Source organism: Tiliqua scincoides, chromosome 9, assembly GCF_035046505.1.
Source record: "Tiliqua scincoides isolate rTilSci1 chromosome 9, rTilSci1.hap2, whole genome shotgun sequence".
Lineage (NCBI taxonomy): Eukaryota > Metazoa > Chordata > Lepidosauria > Squamata > Scincidae > Tiliqua > Tiliqua scincoides.
This window is the reverse complement of record NC_089829.1, coordinates 44,177,257-44,193,067: the sequence shown is the minus strand read 5'-3', so window position 1 is coordinate 44,193,067 and position 15,811 is coordinate 44,177,257.

The window sequence follows — 15,811 nt, the reverse complement described above, 5'->3', positions numbered from 1 at the left end:
GCTCTCAACAGCTAGGAATTATAAGGGTGTAGGTAGTAAGAATATTAAACCACCCCTAAGCAGTATTTCTGTAAAAAACCTAATTAAATTAAGGTCAGCTGGAGTATACAACATCTAAATGCAGCTGGTCGAAGAGAGCCAAATGGTTTCAAGGGGGAAAGTTTCATAGTGCTGAATCTTTGGGGGAAAAAAAATTCTATGGAATAGAGGAGGTAAGATCCTATTATAACATGCTGTTCCCTTGAGGTTGGAGAAAGATATGGATGCAGTAACTGGGATCAAACAGGCCATGGTTGGATGAGATTGGAACTAGGTCTCTAGAAAAGTAAAAATCTGACCAGCCACACCTAAGGAAACCATTGCAGCGCTCACACCTGGAGATGGAGGTCATGTTTCATCCACTCGTTGATTAGATACTTACGGGCCTTTGACCTGTCAGGTTTGCAGGTAGCCTTCACCGACGATCAGGTTTCTATGCCAATGTGGCCATTTGATCCCTGACAGCTCAACAGTTTTTTAAAAAGTTATCCCCTTGTATCATGTACCGAAACCTGTGTATGCAGAGGGGCTTTATTGCAATGCAATGTGAATCCAATTCTCTCTCTCTCTCTCCCCGCCCCACTGTTTTTTAATCAAAAACGGATTGACAAGATTTCCTGCTAACAGAATAGTAAGCCTCTCAATCCCAGACATCTCTCCCTGGCAGCTAGAGATGGAGTTTGGTGCGGGGGGGGGGGGGGAGAAACCCCATCTGAAACGCTAGCAATCTACACCCAGACAGAACAACTATCCTGAATGTGGTTGGAGGGCTCCAATCCTTGGGGCTGGGGTCCTGGGGGACTGAGATAGGGTTCCAGTTCCTTTTCCTCCCCTGCTGCTGGCCATGGTTTTAGAGTCCAAGTGGGGAAGGGGTTAGAATTGCACCCTCTTCCTTCTCCTTGGTGACTTAGCCCCTGTCCTTGGGCTGATAGACCCCCCTGCTGAAGACTGCTCAATCAGCCCCTCCCATCCACACTAGCTGTAGTCCACCACCCTCATTATAAGCAGCCATCAGGGCTTTTAAGCCCTGACATGCTCAGCATCCCCTTACTCTTCCAGCCTTGCCCCTACCCCATCAGCGCCACCCAGAAGTGGTGTCCCAGGCGCAATGGCACCAGGATATCAGACAGGCTCCCAGTTGACTTCAGCACTGCTTCTATAGGAGGGGTTGCTGGACATTGCACTGTGCATTGTGGCCAGGCTGTCCAACCCAGCAGTTACCCGCCAGGAGACAGGCTTGTCCCCCAACACAGAACTAGATGGTGATCTGATGGTGTAAGGCAGTTTCTGGAGTTTAATAGCCTGCATCTCTTGGTCCTTATGTGGTGCCTGATGCTGTCATCATTTCAGCCAACTGGTTGTGGCAACCTTTCAAAGTCTCTGCAAGAGAAGGCTTGGATCCAGACCCATAATAGGGCTGCCTTATCAAAACTGAGTTCTTAATATAATCCTGCACAGCCTCTTCTCACTGTCTTGCTCCATAGCCCCTAAGGCCAGGTTGGGTCAGGCTACTACCTCGCAAAGTTATTGTGAAGACACAAGAGCTAGGAGAAACAGGGCAGGTAAGGGCTGGGAGTGACCGGTGGCAGGGATGAGTAGATTGGGTCCCAGGAGGGAGAAGAATTAGTGTTGTGTCCCCAGCCTCACGATTGATTGATTGATTGATTGTGACACAAAGCAGGTTGAAGACAACTACTTTAAAGGACTTTCCTCTCCTTCCCAGATGTGTTATCTGTAACACCCATGATTGATTCATTGGACTTTTTGTTCCATAAATGTTCAGATTGTAGGACGCGACCAACTCTGCTCTTATTGAAAATAATATCTTGCATTAAAGAGATTTTCTTTAATACACCCCTCTCTAGCTTGCATAAAATAAATTACTTTTTGCCATTACGGCGACATGGCATACCCTGTGCAATCATTCAGATCTGGGAGGACCTAGAGTCTTTCCCCACTTGTATGCAGTAGGAACTTTGAGTAGGAACTATTGTGAGCAGATTTAGAAACGGTCATACTTTGATGGTCCATCTTATTTATTTATTTATTTATTCTTATTATGTTGCATTTTTTATGTTCCATCCAACACTGTCTTAAGCTATGCAAGTATGTGTTGTTTCTGCTATGTTACTAGAAGCTGGATTGGGTTCCTGAAATTCATGTGTGTGTGGGGGGTTCATTACCCTATGCCGTGGTTCCATTCTGGATTGCCTATCTCCTATGGTTACTATTGGCTGGGCAGGGGAATTCTTCCTTAGTAGCCTTCTTTTCTAGGAAAACAGCAGTTCCCAAATAATTTAACTCAGGCCCAAATCCTAACCAACTTTCACACACTGACATAGTTGTGCCAATGGGGCATGTGCTACATCCTACAGTTGGACAGCGGTCTTGGAGGCCTCTCAAGGTAAGGGAATGTTTGTTCCTTATCTCGGAGTTGGAAAGCTGGTTAGGATTGCACCCTCCATTGCTTTGCAATCTTTGCAGCTGGAGATGTTGGCAATTGAAACAGTGATCTTGCATGCATAGTAAAGGTTCTATGCCTGAGCTACAGATCCAGACTAGGATGAAAAGGGGGAGGGATGGGGTTAAGGCCCCCTCCTCCTCATGTTTCCAAACCATGGGAATTCTAAACTGGCTGCTATTTAATATTCAAAATATTTTTTTAATATGCATAAACCAAGCATATGCTAGCAAATCATGTTATTAAACTCAAGGTCAGTGTTCTTCCAGATTCCCAGTCCAAGCTCTGCCTGGAGAATTATGCCCACTTTTAGCTAATTAGCTCCCCTTCTTTCCTCAAAAATGACCCTGGTTCTGCACTGCAGTACTGCTGGACCCCACCACCAGGGTAGCTGGCCTGTTTAACCTACAGAGGTCCTCCTTCCTTCCAGCAGCCTCCCGCCACTACAGCAGCCCCCTGGTCCTCAGCAGGTCTTGGGCACAGCAGCCAAACACCAGTCTTAGTGTCTCCAGTAGTTTCTGCTCCAGCAGCTTTCAAAGTCCATTCACACATCAGTCCATTAGCCATCAATTCCTCAGTCCCTTAATTCAGTCTGTCCTTCCTCAAGCTTTCCTCCTTCTACTACCCACACCCAACTCTCCCTTCATCAGGTGCTTTTATCCCTGAGGGCCCTATTGCCTTTGAGTGGCTGCAGCTGTGCAGCACACTCTGCTGGATGCCCAGGCCTTACCTTTAAAGGGGCCAATGCTGATACCATATCAACCTCCTCATCAGATCTTCCATGATTCCAATACAGTCAGTCCACCTGATGTTTTTAGGAATTTAAGAATGTTGGTGTCCATCCCAACCCCAGCTGATTGGCCAACATTGGGGAGGCTCCTCTTTGGGCTCTCCATCCAATAATGTTGATCACAAGTGAAAATGAGCCATTTGCTGTTCAAAATCAACAAAGGAAAGCAAGGTGAGCTTTGCAAGATCTCAGCAGTTCGAATTTTGCAGCAGCATAGTTCCTTACAGGCAACTACATAAAGCTTTTGAGAGTTCAGCTGCAAGCATGTGACGGAGAAATGGCAGGCAGCCAAATTGCTGCAATTTGGTTTACTGGTTCAGGGGATGAAACCAGTTCTCTGCTCTACATTAACTTCAAAGAAGTACAACTAAGGGACTTTTAAGTCAATGACTGCAACTTTCTAGTAGCGGAATAGGAGCCTATATTTGTTCAGTCAGATGCTAGCAGGTTTTTGGCCACATTGGCCATCCAGGAGAGGGTGCATTAACCCCTGCTAATTGGGTAAGAGGCACTTTTTCAGTGGGTGCTCCTTTTTTTTTAGCAGGGGGAGAGTAACTGGCCCACCTCACCCCAGCACTGTCTGTTCTAGTGGCTGTCTGCTGGTATTCATTTGCATCTTTTTAGATTGTGAGCCCTTTTGGGACAGGGAGCCATTTAGTTATTTGATTTTTCTCTGTAAACCGCTTTGTGAACTTTTAGTTGAAAAGTGGTATATAAATACTGTTAATAATAATAATAATACATTCCCATTTTTTAGGTCCAGATTGTTTTTTTTTGTTTTTTTTTTGATGGGGGTGAGGAAGTGAGGCTTATCCTCTGCACATCCTTGCCTCCCAATTCTGTCAGTTGCAGAAACTGAATGGGGGAGAAGTGCTCAGCGCTTCACTTAGAAGTCTTAAAAAAACAATAAACCAAAAAAAACCTTACGATAAATCAGCGAAGGGGGGGAAACAACCCCACGGCTTGACAGTTAAGGTGTCCCACTGTGGATTTGCCGGCATTCCATTTGATGATGCGAGTTGCTGATACCGCAGCTCTGTGGCACTTCTCATCAGCTATGACAGGTTTTATAGTGCCTCTAAATTGGAGTGTGGAAGAACCAGCAAGTTGTTAGGAAAAGAGAGCGAGGCAGGCAATTGCCGTACAACATGTTGTCAGTTTTTGTTTCAGTGAAGTCTAAATACTATATTATTGTCTGTCTTACTGACACCAAATGGGGAGGAAAACAAACGGGGGGAGCAGGAGGGGAGAATAAGCTATATCCTTCAGTCTTGGGAGACCGCGGTATCGCGCTCTGAATGGTGGTTCTAGAACAGAGTGTCCTCTCCAGTGCGTGAAGCCTGGGTAAAGTAAATATGGAGGATAGACTGTTACCCATGCAGCAAATCCCCCCTCTCCACGTCACTGAAATGGTCCAATGGAAAGGCAGAGGCCAATACGGTTGGTTCCAGTGGCGTCGCAGGAGTTGCCAGAACATGACTGTGTTCAGCCACGAACTGCCTCAGGGACTCCGGCTCCGGATTTTGCCTCGAGGTTGACTCCTGAAGCCTTTTCCATAACTGGATGTAGCCGCAAGGCAGTGGAGGTTTGGGATCAGAGTTTTCCTTCTCTCAGATGAGCTGCCTTCCCAGGCTGACGAGCCCCATCTACCCGGTGGCTGTTTAGTCACCTCTTACAACAAGTACAGCCAAACCAAGGGCCTATTCTTATCCCCAGCCCCCAGGGGAAGCTATAAGCTATAGCTGTCTACCTTTCCTGCAGGGATGGGGATAATTCTGCTGAATTTCTTTCCAGAGGATGAGCTGGACCAGCGTTCAACCATGGGATTAATTGCCCAAGGAGACAACTTTGGGTATTTCACTGAGTCACAAGGTGCCAAAAGGCAGCTCTGTCTTCCATGATAGCTGCCCACAAAGACTGCCTGCCTCTTTTCTTGATTGCTCAACCAGTAGCCACCTTTGGTACCTGGCCAGGGGGTGGCTTCTGGAGCTCTTAGTGTAGCACTGTAGCTCAAAAGTGATGGTGTGGAAATTTTCCTGGGCACTAACTGAGATGGCTTTAAAAAGAAGATTACACAGATTTATGGAGAATTTCTACCAGTGACCACTAGCCATGATGGTTATATGCTATATGTGACTTACTGAGGAACAGTAGCATTAGAGGATCAATCAACTGCATGCCCTGGTCATTAGCTTCCCAGGGGCATCTCCTTCACTAATCTGATGAAACAAGACATTGGACTAGATAAGCCTTTGGGTGGATCTACTTTGGGTGGAAGCCAGGGCAGATCCACTGAAATTGAGTGATGAGAGAGTTGGAACAGACAAAAGAAAATATTTCTTTACCTAGCATGTAATTAGTCTGTGGAACTCCTTGCCACGGGATGTGGTGATGGCATCTGGCCTTGATGCCTTCAAAAGGGGATTGGACAGATTTCTAGAAGAAACGTTCAGCTCAGGTTACAAGCCATGATGGGCTTGTGCAACCTCCTGGTTTAAGAAATAGGCTACCCGAGAAGGCTAGGTGCAAGGGAGTGACAACAGGATTTAGGGTCTTGTTGTCTTGTGTGCTCCCTGGGACATCTGGTGGGCCACTGTGAGATATAGGAAGCTGGACTCAGTAGGCCTTTGGCCTGATCCAGCAGGGCTCTTCTTCTGTTCCTATCCAGCAACTGCTCTTTTTATGTTTAATATGGATTAGAAACTTTTTTTTAAAACTTTCAACTATCATGAACACCTGAAATTTCCATAGACATTGCTATAAATGTTTTAATGCAAATGCAAGGTTGGTCTGTTTGGTTATGTTCTTGAACCTAAGCAAACATTTGTGTAGAAAATAAATTCAGAAAAAAATCACCAGTTTCTTGTAAGCATTAGACAGGCCCACGCCCACAAAAGAGATAATGTATGTACAACAGGGGTCTCTAAACTGCATCAAATATCTGGCACAGTGTTGAGGGCTGGGAAAAAATAATTAAATATAATTAAATATAAAATTTAAATAAATACATTAGAGATGGAACGTAGATGAAGGAATGAAATGAATGAATGGGCTCAAATGTCCAGGATTTCTCCAAGCACCAACACAGCCCAAGAAATAAAGCTCACACACTTCAATGGGCCCCCATTCCCCTCACCCCACAAGCACAACTCTGGTTGTGTTTGGTCAACTGGGCCAGAGGCTCTCAGGGGATCAGGGGCTGGCTGCGGGCTGGATAGAGGCACTCCGTGGGCCACATCTGGCCCCCAGGCCAGGGTTTGGAGACCCCTGCTCTACAACAATGGAATTAAACAACAACAACTATGTATCATTGCACTTAGTAGACAATGTTACAAAAGTTTTAAACAGAGATAGTATGTGAATTCTAAAATAGGAAGACACACTATTTTCACACCACTTTCTGGCAAATTGCTTCCTTGCTGTGAAAGTGACCGGATGTTGACACCATAGGAATATGGGCAGGAGGTCTGGTCTAGAGGGTTGAGCCTCCATTTGCTTGAAGATAACATCTGAAGGTCGCCAGTTCGAGACCACCAGCACCGTGCGACCTTGAAGCAGCTGACAAGCTGAGCCGAGCTATTCCATCTGCTCTGAGCGTGGGAGGATGGAGGCCAGAATGTGTGGCCAGATCAAGAAAGAAACATCTGAATGTTGTGGTTTCTTGAAATAGAACCTTCTTTCAAATCCTATGGGGATTTAATTTGCCTGCCTATGTAAACCGCCTTGAATAAAGTCTAAGGAGAAATCTGAGGACCAAGAAAGGTGGTATAGAAATACTTGTATTATTATTATTATTATTATTATTATTATTATTATTATTATTATTATTATTATTATATACAAAGCAAGCTTGTTTGAGAAGGTTTTGGTTGTCCCTCAAAGTTCTCAAAGCATTTTATGTGTGGAGGAAAAAGAGTCAGGTGGTTTTCTGGTTCCAAGGGGAACTACATTCTAAAAAAGAAACACAGGCGAGGGGCCCTGAGAAGAAAGGCACGTACTGCCTTGTGAATGATGCAGGTACCAGCTGAAATCCCTAACATTTTCTGATAGGGTTGTGAAAGACCACTGGAGAACTGCTGCCAATCAGCGTTGACAATAGTCTCACTTGGTATGCAGCAGCATCTTATGTTACCTCTGATCCTAAGTTGGGGTGCATATGGACAGTGGCTCCCCCTGGCTAAATAAAAGAGAGTCACCATTTGAAAAGAAGTCTCATTGCCCACTTACAAGGGGAAACGCAGCCTCTGTCCTGAGTAGTGCTAAAGGGTGGTCTGAAACATTAGGAGGGGGCACTTCTCACAACCCCAAACATCCCTGCTGCCCACTCGTCCTCTCCTTGTGTCCATCTGCCTGGTTCCAAAACTTTATTTGCTGTTCTGAATCTGTCCCTCGCCCATTCCCTCAAATTGCCAAGTAATTTGGCTTCACATCAACCACCTGTCTGTCCTGTTCATCTATATTCTACTCTCGTCCCCCTTCGCTTATCCCTCCCTTATTGTACCGGAATGGGAGGTCTCGCTCACCCATTTCATTTGGCAAATTCTTCTCGCTTGCCAACCCCTGCGTCTGCTGCTTTCCCAGTTTTTAGAATGGTGCGTTGGACCACCGGAAGATAAACAGGTGATGGGTCCCCGAGGATATCCCTTAGGAATGGGTTTTCCGTTGGATGCCAAATTGGCAGCACAGCTCAAACAGAGCACTGGATCTATTTTTTGAGTTTTGCTCGAGTTGCTGGAAGACACAGAGCAGAAAAATCTATAGGGCAGAGATGTGAAAACTGAAGGAAAATAGCAGGCCTGACGGATGTCTGGTTTGTTAGGTTGGCTTAGCTGCCATTTCCCATTCTGTTCGTTACGTTTAAAAGCATTTAAGTGGAATACCAATGGCCTGAGTTAAATGTGAGCAAAGCCTCTTGGGGTTTCAGTGCTCTCTGGTTGCTTGGCGTTTCAATTTGGGGGCCAGCACTGATGTCACCGCACTCCGAAAAGGCATTGTGAGGCCGGCGAGTCTTCAGTGCCCAGTTTGTCGGATTGAAAAGCACAAGCTGAGAATCCCAAGGAGTTCTGCAGATGGCACTTGTGTTATTAGACAATTGCATGGATTTGCATTCAGTTCAGTGTCACTGACTGGATTGGTGAGGCCAGTGAACACACTGTGTAGGGGAAGCTGTGTGGGCAGGCAGGAGAGGGGGGAGAACTTGGGTCACACTGGAGCTATGTAACGAGTGATTGCATTTTGTGTCTTTATTAGCTTCCTGCAACTAAAGCATGAATTTAAAATGGAGGGGCATTTGCACATCATGCTTAGTCTGGGATTTCATTGTCGTGTAAAATGTCGTCACACTGTAAGCAGGTTTGCCAGTTCAGATGCATCCCAAAACCTAAGATTCCTGAGGCAGGATCTGGAAATAGACTTTTCCTTTGCAAGTTTACCTTATTTCTCTCACTGGCTACAGCCAGGGTTGGCCTGCAACCTGATACAGCATATCCAATGCTACCCTCCTTACCAGATGATGTGTCTGCCTCTGCTTCGCCTACTGTTCAAGCTCAGCACCCTGAACATTTCCTGTTCCTCTCTCTGTTCCCCTCTTCCTCTTGCAATCAGGTAGTGGAAGGTGAAGGAGGAGCAGAGGAAGCAACTAGACAGGCAGGCAGAAAAGGGTCTGTTCCACCAATTTGCTGCCTGATGCAATTGCTTTAGTTGGCCTCATGGACGGGCTGGTCCAGCTTTTAGTGACAATGGCTACATGCAACCTCTGGGTTCAGCTGCAGTGTAACTCTGAATACAGGTTGCAGGGGAGTCATGTCGGGAGGGGGAATTCTTTTCCCTCCCGTTCGTGGGCTTCCCAGAGGCTGCTGTTGGACTACTGTGGGCAACAGACTGCTGGATCAGATGGGCCTATGGCCTGCTCCAGCAAAGTTGTTCCTTTGTATAAAGTGGAGCCTGATGCTGTTACAAGATTGCCAACCTTTGAAAATTGGGGCAAGGAACAATCTGGTATTGCTGTAGGACCCAGTAGTGCAGGGGAGAAGCTCAGTGGTGGCTCCAAAATGGCCTGAGATTAGACATTGCTGCCTGAGAAAAAAAGCAGAGTTGAAGACAACTCTGGAGACATTTGGGGCAACCTATCTGTTCTAAAGATAACATTGAACATGTAAAATTGGTGAATGAATGGGATTGTGTTCAGACAGTTGGACCATCCATTTTTGTTCTGGCTACACTGACTGGCAGAAGCTACACGGGATTTCAGGCAAGGATTTTTCCTAGCCAACCTGGAGATGCCAGGGATTGAACCGACATGAAAACGTGCTCTCCCATAGAGCTATGGTTCTTCACTCCTATGGTGTCTTTAACACGTAAGCATTCTTCATGGCTTGGGGCATGATCAAGGCTCTGCGGATCACACAAGATCAGTGATGTTCCTGAATTTCTTCCTTGCCAAAATTCATGATGGAACGCATGGTTCCAGACTCCTCCAGCCCCCTAACAGATTGAATTTTGTAAGATATGGAGAGGTCTTTGGATTCTGTGCATTCCATATGTTTACATAAAAACACATATTTCAATGTGTGCTTTGCAATGTATTATGGCACCAGCTGCTTGAATAGGAAATGTGAAAGTATTTTTATAAATATTATATAAAAATACATATTTAAATACATGAGTTTTTTTAAAAGATGTTTTGTGTTTTGAAGATGGGGGAAAAAAAAAATCCAGGAAGTGCGCAGAATGAAAATGAAAATGAAAGGACACCAGTGTCATGGTAAATTTTGAAGTTTGGGAGTTCATCTGGACACACCCCACACAGCCATGCCCTACTAAGGGCCCAATCCCATCCAATTTTCCAGTGCTGGTGCAGCCGTGCCAGTGGGGCGTGCGCTGCATCCTGTGGTGGAGAGGCAGAGGCATCCTCAAGTTATGGGAACATTTGTTCCTTTACCTGGGGGCTGTATTGCGGCTGCACTGGACCTGGAAAGGTGGATAGGATTGGGCGCTAAGACTATAAGGAAAAAAATATTAGATTTCTTGATTAAGGTGTTTTCTTCTCCTGCCACTTACGTCTGCTCTGAAACTTATTGTACATCATTTAAAGATGTAGCTCATTTCATCCTGAACTCTTGGGAAAGATGACAGCCTGGACATTTTCATGTGAACCTAGGCAACTTTCTCAGTTTGCCTCCTGATGCACCTTTTTGGCTAAGGTGTTTTGAAAAAAAGTTTCCAAAGCAGCACCTGAGTGCTCGTGTGGATGACGTTGCCAATCCTGTTGTAGGAGAAGTCCCAGAGCTCTGCTTGCCCGCCACCCACACTCCTCCACTACTACACCCTTGAAGGAAACTGTATGAAGTTCAACTAGAATGGAAACAGGGTGATCAACCACCCGAAATTCAAGATGGCAACGCAGTGGTGGACTTGCCCCTCCCCAGTCCTGGGGCAAAGGTCTATGATGCCCCACACGTGCGATGCCATTCCCTACCTTTCAAGTGCAACAGAGCCTCGCGTGACATTAGAACTGACCTGGAAAGCCTTCTGAGGCTTCCCTGCAGACTTAAACTGTACGTCTGGAAACTGGAAGTACAGTTTCTGACCATGGAGATAGCCTCAGCGAGGCTTCCCGCATGGTCCTAGAGTCACACGGATTTGCCCCGTTTGCCCAGCGCTCGGTCCACTGCTGTGGCAACGGTACATCCCAAAAGAGGTGGGGTACACAATCCACAAGTCTCCTTCAAGGGAATGGGAGCCTCACAAAAATTCTCTTTGGTTCAGCATGCGTAGAAACCCATAGCACGGTTGCAACAGACTGCGTGTAGTAGAATGAGGCAGGGACTTGACACTGTATTCTTGCTGTAATCTTTCCACTTGTACCTATCTAGGCAGGTGATTCCAGTACACTGATGGGCCATGCATCATTCATTTATGGCAAACTGAGAGTTTGCCTAGAGTTTACTCTGTGGAAGCAAAGAGAGCATCAAAAATAAGTCGGTTGGACAGTGATGTTCATCTTTTCTTGATGTGCCTTCATCTGAAGAGAAATGATGACTTGCCCAAGAAATAAAATGTCAACTTTTATTTATGTTAGTCTTAAAGGCATGAAGTCAGCTGTCCACCTCCTCTTTTCCCCATCCTTGATTGAACTGAGCCTTGTCCTACAAGCCTATGCTTGAATTACGGGAGAACAAGGCCTTTTATGAAATCCATGGGTATCTCTCTCTATCTTTCCTCCCCATTTAACCATATCGTGTGCCCTGTAAAAACAGCTAATGGGGTGACTCTCTGTCATGAATATGTACATGTTATGCCTAGGTTGGCAGTAGAAGACACAAAGACAGTGTGACTGAGAAGTTGCTAGCAGTTCCTAGCTTCATGAATGCGAGCAAATAAACAAAAAGATTGTTAACTCTGCTGGCCAGAAATGACAGACAACAAGAATTACAACCCATTGGAATGTTTAGCACCTTAGTAGACAGAGAGGCACCTGATCAAGCATGCTGGAGTGCAGCTGTGGCTCTCCGGTTGGGAGGGGTAAAGAACTATGAGGGGCTAGCAACCAGGCCAACTTTAAGAAGGTTCTGTCCTCAAAAGTTTCTGATTGGACAGTCTAAATAAGTATGCCCAAGGGGTGTGTGTGTTCCTTCTTGGACAGAGTTTTGGGTGCCACATCCTGTACACTTTGAGCTCCATTGTTCATCATGGGCACCTGGCCTCATAGGTAGCCCTGGAGCTAAAAGATCTACAAGAGCAACTGACCCAGGTGAGAGATACGGATTAATAGAGATAGCCAGCTAGCTTTATTATTTTATTGCTGATATGTTTCCTAGATGTTTATGCCTCTAGCATTTGCTGCCTTACTGTAACCTTATTTACTTAATAAACTAAAATCTCTTTTACTAAGTTGTTTCATTGTCTGTTGGGGACAAAGTTTCAGAATCCTGCCTAGCCGTTCAGCAAGCTACCAAGTGCTCATTAAGGTCTAGTAACTTGAGGACTGAAGCTCTAATTGGAGAAGGAGCTCAGTGCCTGCAAGGGATAGAATTAAGCCTAGAGGGTCTCAGTGTCCCTGGACTGAGGCACTGGCACATACAGGGTGGTGGCAGTACTACTGAGCAGAGGGCTTTAGGGTTCGAGAACCAAGAAATCTGAGCACCCCAAACCCCGCTAAGTTTGCGACACTCTCCCATTCAGCACTGCTTGTTGACATCAGTGTAGTGTAGCAATTGTAGTTCAACATTGCTAAAGTTTAGAGAATTTTCCCCTTTCCCACTGGACCTCTCTTACCGCACAAGCCTATATGTTTCTATTCAGAAGGAAATCCTGTTGAATTCAATGGAACTTACTCCCCAGGGCCAGCCCAAGACCTCCTTACACCTGAGGTGGCAGACCAAATGCTGCCCTCTGTTACCTGAAGATGTGCCAGCTTCTCTCCTCTCACTCTCCAGTGTTCTAGCTCAGCATTCTCCTTTTGATCTCCCTCTTCCTTTTCCAATCTAGGGAGTGGAAAGAAGAGCAGTGGAAGCAAGTAGGCAGAGATGGATGCCGCCCCTTCAACCTCTTGCCTCAGACACCCACTTCAGTTGGCCTCATGGATGGGCCAGCCCTGCCAGTAAGTGTGTATAGTTTTGTAGGCCTAGCTTCTCACTCCCCACCCCTCCAAACCTGCCCTTTCTTACCTGGTGCTCTTTACTGAGCTATTTTTCTTTCCTGCCCTCCTTCAGTTGGAAGATGTTGCAAAGGACATCATTCTTTTATTGACAATGGGGTTTGAAAACTGTTCCAAAGAGACACAACAACAGAGGAGCAAAAATTTGTACATGCCCGATGATTCTTCAAAGGTCTTGGCCTGAGTTTGTATGAGGCATAGAGTCTGATTCAGGACAGGCACTCCTGTAACGCAGCCAGTCACAGAGAGAATATAAAACAGGCATATATTTTGGACTGACTATGTACACACCTGGAAGGATCCTTTTTTCATATCCATTATCCCTGCACAATAGAAATGTATTGGGAGAACAAAGAAGTTCTTTTCAGTCTCTGAACAATCTCTGTTGAATACAGCCTTTCAAATCGGAAAAGATGACATCCTTTTTAAAATAACTTCTCACACTGTTAACAATAATGTGTTTTCCTTTTGGATAAAAACTTTGCATCTTATTGATGTCTACTGTTCAATAACCGGTTGCCAATATGTGACTGTTTTAAGCCAATGACTCCCCTTAACTCCACACCTTCTCTTCTACACTGTTCCCCTTTTCTTTTCAAATCCAGGAATACCCTGTAAAGCAGCTTTAGAGCTTTATTTGCACCACACACACACACACATTTTTGTATCCTGATTTTTATTGCTATCAGGCAGTTTTTCAATTCCTATGCTTCCTGTGATCACCAGACTATCCCACATAGGCAAATATTGCAAGCATGAACAGGCCACAGATAAATGAAGGAGGCTCTAATTCCCTTCAGCTCCACCTGTATGCACTGAATCAGGGATGGGCAAATTTTCAACTTTAGGGATTCTGGACCTTTAACAATTGTGTAGGAGAGAGAATTTCAGCAGGTGCAGTTTGTCATTTGTGAGATGACAAGCTGCACCTGCTGAAATTCCCTTTTCTATACAATTGTTAAAGGTTCAGGATCTCAAAAGTTGAAAGTTTGCCCACCCCTGCACTAAATTAACAAGATTTTGTTCTTTAAATCCCAGTGATCAGTTCACGCTAATGGATTTTCTCTGTTGCTATCTGTCATCAGTGAAGACGCAGGGTTTTTTTAATCTTCAAATTTTTCCTTTCGACAAATAACACAACTTCTACCACCATCACCATCAACAAGTCAGTCAATCAAGCCCTGTTATTGGTCCTACCTACCTACCATTCTTCTTTCCTCCCTCTCTCCCTCTTCCACTCTGTTCCCCTCAACCTTTTCAAATCCAAGAAGTAGTGGAGGTGAGCAGCTGGACCAATGCAAACTTGTGTCCTGGCCCCCCAATAACCCACCACATGAGGACGTCAACCCACTTAGCATCATGAATGAGCTGGTCATGACTGTTCCTGACATTCATCTTCTTGAAGCCTTCACGAATTGCACTTAACCAGCCATTAATCAGTAGACACCAATGAGATAAACACTTGATGTGAAAGAAAACACTTTTTTTTGTGTTCACAATACAATGAACAGTTTTTAAAAGGATGTTAGCTCTTTCAGTTTGAAAGGCCAGAGTCAAGAGAGACTGTTTGGAGATAGAAATAATACATTTGTTCTCCTAATATGTTTCCATTGTGCGGGGATAATTGATATGAAAACAGATCCTGGAAGAATCTGTACTAGTCAGTCAGAAATCAATGCCTGTTTGAAATCTTCTCTTCTTTGTGGTAGCAGCGTTGCCTAGTGAGCTTTCTCAGCTTGATGAGTGGTGCCCAGTTGGGAAAGCTAATATGCTAAAATGCCAGTAGATATGTGACAGTTTTCCTTCTCTAGATAGATGGAAGCATGGAGCAGGGGAAGCAGCCATAGGACTCTCTCTCTCTCTCTCTCTCTCTCTCTCTCCAAAACATGGGGAATGGCCCATTTTACCTGGACTGCTCACTGGGATAAGGCAGCATATATGAGATCCTAGGTTCAATTTCTGGGATCTCCAGGAAGGGCAGGGGAAAAATAAACCAAAACAAAACAAAACAAAAAAAAACCCTTTGTCTGACACACAAATCAAGATAGTCATTACTCAGCTAGATGGACATATTTTTACCTCCCTTTTTTTAACCACACACAAATTACTGCTTGGGAGCCTTTTGAATCTCCTCTGCTGTTACTTCCTGTGATCACAGGATTGTTCTACATGGTCAAACATTACATGCAAGAACCAGACAGACCACAGGTAAGTGAAACCTAATCAAAGGAAGTTCTGATTTTGTTGCGTTGCCGCTCTCTCATTCATTTTTTAAAAAATGAACACGGCAATATCTTTTTAATTCCCAGTGCCCAGTTCACAATGATGGACTTTCTGTGTCGCTATCTGCCTGACATCAGCCAAGATTCAGTTTAAAAAAAAACAAAAACCTTCAGACTTCTGCCTTCAACAAATAACGCAACTTCCCCTCCCCCCGCCCCCATCAACACAGTCAGTCAAGGCCATGCACACTGTAATTGTGTTAAGACGGCATTGCCGTAATGTGTTTACAGCTTACTGTCCATCCATCCAGAAATAAAAGAGGAAAAACCGAGCGGCAAAATGACTGTCGAAGGCTAAATGGGTCCTTGCCGACACTAATAATATAACTGGTAGGATGGTAACATGCCAGCTACCATTACAAGTGTCAGCATTTAAAACAATTACCAGGCAATGTTCTCTTGAGCGACAGCTGATGGCACCTTTGGAAGACGGAGCATTTGACTGACAAGTATCAAATTCGCTTTGCAACTAATTCCAAAATAGTTTCCTTCTAAACTTCTGTGAAGACAGTGGCAAAAAAGTTGTACGGAATGTATTTAGGACTTTGTTGTACTGCACGAAGCAGGAATGCCTAGACCAG